Source organism: Durio zibethinus, chromosome 25 (assembly GCF_047325235.1).
Source record: "Durio zibethinus cultivar Kanyao isolate XHJ-2024 chromosome 25, ASM4732523v1, whole genome shotgun sequence".
Lineage (NCBI taxonomy): Eukaryota > Viridiplantae > Streptophyta > Magnoliopsida > Malvales > Malvaceae > Durio > Durio zibethinus.
In genome coordinates, this window is record NC_143186.1 from 35,001 (window position 1) to 40,000 (window position 5,000).

The window sequence follows — 5,000 nt, forward strand, 5'->3', positions numbered from 1 at the left end:
TTTTGTTGGCATGCACAAAAAAATTCAGCTAAAAACTCGAAGCGGAGAAGATTTCGCGACCGTTTGAAAAAAGTGTCCCCGTTTCAGACACTTCAACGGCTACTGGCAGCAAACCTGTAAAATCTCAAACGCTCTTTAAGGGGGTGTGAGTTCTCAGAGGTTTGATGAGGGATAGGGGGCCAACACAAGGGCCAAGCACCAGCACCCATCGCACGTCATGTGCGCACACCCCCCCGGCCCCCCTCCCAATCGCCGGAACCCCAATGCCGCCGGTCAGGTTCTCCGGCGGTACTCCGGCGATGCTCCGGCGATGCTGTCCCGAGTGAAAAAAATGCGGCACCAGCACATGCTGGAGCCAAGCATGGGCACCGTGGCTCAAAATCGAACTTCGGCCAAGGCCTCGACCATCAATGGCACATGATGACGCATGGTGATGGCACATGCATCGACCATCATCGGCATAGGCTGCCCTTCGGTACGGGCACTTGCCTCGACCGCCATCGGCACAAGCTGGGCCCTGGTGTGGGTTGTTGCCTCGATCACCAGCGGCACATGCTGAGCCTTGGTGCGGGCGGTTGCCTCGAGCACCATCCGCAGACCCTGGGCCCTGGTGCGGCCGGTTGCCCCGATAACCATCGGCACACGCTGGGCCCTGGAGCGGCCGGTTGCCTCGATCACCATCGGCAAAAGCTGGGCCCTGGTGCGGGCGCTTGCCTCGACCACCATCGGCACACGCTGGGCACTGGTGCGGGCGCTTGCCTCGACCACCATCGGCACACGCTGGGCCCTGGTGCGGGCGGTTGCCCCCAGCACCATCGGCACACGTTGGGCCCTGGTGCGGGCGCTTGCCTCGACCACCATCGGCACACGCTGGGCCCTGGTGCGGCAGGTTGCCTCGACCACCATCGGCACACGCTGGGCCCTGGTGCGGCAGCTTGCCTCGAGCACCATCGGCACACGCTCGGCCCTGGTGCGGTCGGTTGCCTCGAGCACCATCGGCACACGCTGGGCCCTGGTGCGGGCGCTTGCCTCGACCACCATCGGCACACGCTGGGCCCTGGTGCGGTCGGTTGCCTCGAGCACCATCGGCACACGCTGGGCCCTGGTGCGGGCGGTTGCCTCGACCACCATCGGCACACGCTGGGCCCTGGTGCGGGCGGTTGCCTCGACCACCATCGGCACACGCTGGGCCCTGGTGCGGGCGCTTGCCTCGACCACCATCGGCACACGCTCGGCCCTGGTGCGGTCGGTTGCCTCGAGCACCATCGGCACACGCTGGGCCCTGGTGCGGCAGGTTGCCTCGACCACCATCGGCACACGCTGGGCCCTGGTGTGGGCGCTTGCCTCGACCACCATCGGCACACGCTGGGCCCTGGTGCGGCAGGTTGCCTCGAGCACCATCGGCACACGCTGGGCCCTGGTGCGGTCGGTTGCCTCGACCACCATCGGCACACGCTGGGCCCTGGTGCGGGCGCTTGCCTCGACCACCATCGGCACACGCTGGGCCCTGGTGCGGCAGGTTCCCTCGACCACCATCGGCACACGCTGGGCCCTGGTGCGGCAGGTTGCCTCGATCACCATCGGCACAAGCTGGGCCCTGGTGCGGGCGGTTGCCTCGACCACCATCGGCACACGCTGGGCCCTGGTGCGGCAGCTTGCCTCGAGCACCATCGGCACACGCTCGACCCTGGTGCGGTCGGTTGCCCCGAGCACCATCGGCACACGTTGGGCCCTGGTGCGGCAGGTTGCCTCGACCACCATCGGCACACGCTGGGCCCTGGTGCGGGCGCTTGCCTCGACCACCATCGGCACACGCTCCGCCCTGGTGCGGTCGGTTGCCTCGAGCACCATCGGCACACGCTGGGACCTGGTGCGGCAGGTTGCCTCGACCACCATCGGCACACGCTGGGCCCGGGTGCGGGCGGTTGCCTCGACCACCATCGGCACACACTGGGCCCTGGTGCGGGCGGTTGCCTCGACCACCATCGGCACACGCTGGGCCCTGGTGCGGGCGCTTGCCTCGACCACCATCGGCACACGCTGGGCCCTGGTGCGGCAGGTTGCCTCGAGCACCATCGGCACACGCTGGGCCCTGGTGCGGCAGGTTGCCTCGACCACCATCGGCACACGCTGGGCCCTGGTGCGGGCGCTTGCCTCGAGCACCATCGGCACACGCTCGGCCCTGGTGCGGTCGGTTGCCTCGAGCACCATCGGCACACGCTGGGCCCTGGTGCGGCAGGTTGCCTCGACCACCATCGGCACACGCTGGGCCCTGGTGAGGGCGCTTGCCTCGACCACCATCGGCACACGCTCGGCCCTGGTGCGGTCGGTTGCCTCGAGCACCATCGGCACACGCTGGGCCCTGGTGCGGGCGCTTGCCTCGAGCACCATCGGCACACGCTCGGCCCTGGTGCGGTCGGTTGCCTCGAGCACCATCGGCACACGCTGGGCCCTGGTGCGGCAGGTTGCCTCGACCACCATCGGCACACGCTGGGCCCTGGTGCGGGCGCTTGCCTCGACCACCATCGGCACACGCTCGGCCCTGGTGCGGCAGGTTGCCTCGAGCACCATCGGCACACGCTGGGCCCTGGTGCGGGCGGTTGCCTCGACCACCATCGGCACACGCTGGGCCCTGGTGCGGGCGCTTGCCTCGACCACCATCGGCACACGCTGGGCCCTGGTGCGGCAGGTTGCCTCGAGCACCATCGGCACACGCTGGGCCCTGGTGCGGTCGGTTGCCTCGAGCACCATCGGCACACGCTGGGCGCTGGTGCGGGCGCTTGCCTCGACCACCATCGGCACACGCTGGGCCCTGGTGCGGCAGGTTGCCTCGATCACCATCGGCACACGCTGGGCCCTGGTGCGACAGGTTGCCTCGAGCACCATCGGCACACTATCGGCCCTGGTGCGGGCGGTTGCCTCGACCACCATCGGCACACGCTGGGCCCTGGTGCGGGCGCTTGCCTCGGGCACCATCGGCACACGCTGGGCCCTGGTGCGGGCGGTTGCCTCGAGCACCATCGGCACACGCTGGGCCCTGGTGGGTTTAGGCACATCTTCAAATTTCTGCCGTGCCAATGCCATTTTTATGGCTTGTAAATTCATACAATGGTCCCCTAAGCCTTCACGTGAAGTTTCGTTGGAAGATGACTCGTTTTCTATTTTTCACGATTTTCGAAACTTTTTGCGGTTCGGGATTTTTTAAAATTTTTTTATAAGGATTTTTGGCCCCAAATTTTGTAGGCATGATCCTTCTATTTTTGTTGGCATGCACAAAAAAATTCAGCTAAAAACTCGAAGTAGAGAAGATTTTGTGACCGTTTGAAAAAAGTGTCCCCATTTCAGACACTTTAACGGCTACTGGTAGCAAACCTGTAAAATCTCAAATGCTCTTTAAGGGGGTGTGAATTCTCAGAGGTTTGATGAGGGATAGGGGGCCAACACAAGGCCAAGTACCAGCACCCATCGCACATCATGTGCGCACACCCCCCCGGCCCCCCTCCCAATCGCCGGAACCCCAATGCCGCCGGTCAGGTTCTCCGGCGGTACTCCGGCGATGCTCCGGCGATGCTCCGGCGATGCTGTCCCGAGTGAAAAAAATGCGGCACCAGCACATGCTGGAGCCAAGCATGGGCACCGTGGCTCAAAATCGAACTTCGGCCAAGGCCTCGACCATCAATGGCACATGATGACGCATGGTGATGGCACATGCATCGACCATCATCGGCATAGGCTGCCCTTCGGTACGGGCACTTGCCTCGACCGCCATCGGCACAAGCTGGGCCCTGGTGTGGGTTGTTGCCTCGATCACAATCGGCACATGCTGAGCCTTGGTGCGGGCGGTTGCCTCGAGCACCATCGGCAGACCCTGGGCCCTGGTGCGGCCGGTTGCCCCGATAACCATCGGCACACGCTGGGCCCTGGGGCGGGCGTTTGCCCCCAGCACCATCGGCACACGCTGGGCCCTGGTGCGGGCGCTTGCCCCGAACACCATCGGCACAAGCCGGCCCTTGGTGCGGGCTCCTGGCTCGACCACCATCGGCACACGCTGGGCCCTGGTGCGGGCGGTTGCCTCGAACACCATCGGCACACGCCGGCCCTTGGTGCGGCCGGTTGCCTCGACCACCATCGGCACACGCTCGGCCTTGGTGAGGGCGCTTGCCTCGACCACCATCGGCACACGCTGGGCCCTGGTGCGGGCGCTTGCCTCGACCACCATCGGCACACGCTCGGCCTTGGTGCGGGCGCTTGCCTCGACCACCATCGGCACACGCTGGGCCCTGGTGCGGGCGGTTGCCTCGACCACCATCGGCACACGCTCGGCCTTGGTGAGGGCGCTTGCCTCGACCACCATCGGCACACGCTGGGCCCTGGTGCGGGCGCTTGCCTCGACCACCATCGGCACACGCTGGGCCCTGGTGCTGGCGGTTGCCTCGACCACCATCGGCACACGCTGGGCCCTGGTGCGGGCGGTTGCCTCGAACACCATCGGCACAAGCCGGCCCTTGGTGCGGGCGGTTGCCTCGAGCACCATCGGCACACGCTGGGCCCTGGTGCGGGCGGTTGCCTCGACCACCATCGGCACACGCTGGGCCCTGGTGCGGACGGTTGCCTCGACCACCATCGGCTCACGTTGGCCCTTGTTGCGGGCACATGCCTCGACCACCATCGGCACCTGCGCACCCTCGGTGTGGGATTTGCTTGTTTGGAAAAAGTGTCCCCGTTTCAGACATTTTAACGTCTACTGGTAGCATATCTGTAAAATCTCTAATGCTCTTTAGGGGGTGGTGGTCCGGCACCCCCTCTCCCCCCCCCACGGGGGGAGTAGGTGTGCGCGATGGGCCTCCCATTGCGTGCACCCCGGCCAACGTCCCTCGAACGAAATACAGGGCGTGCATGCCTTCCGGCGATTTTTGTCCGGCGACTGGTTGCTCCGGTGACCGGCAGGCGCCCATGGCCTCGATCGGTTGGCTTGCATGCAAAAAAAGGGAGCCGAGCTC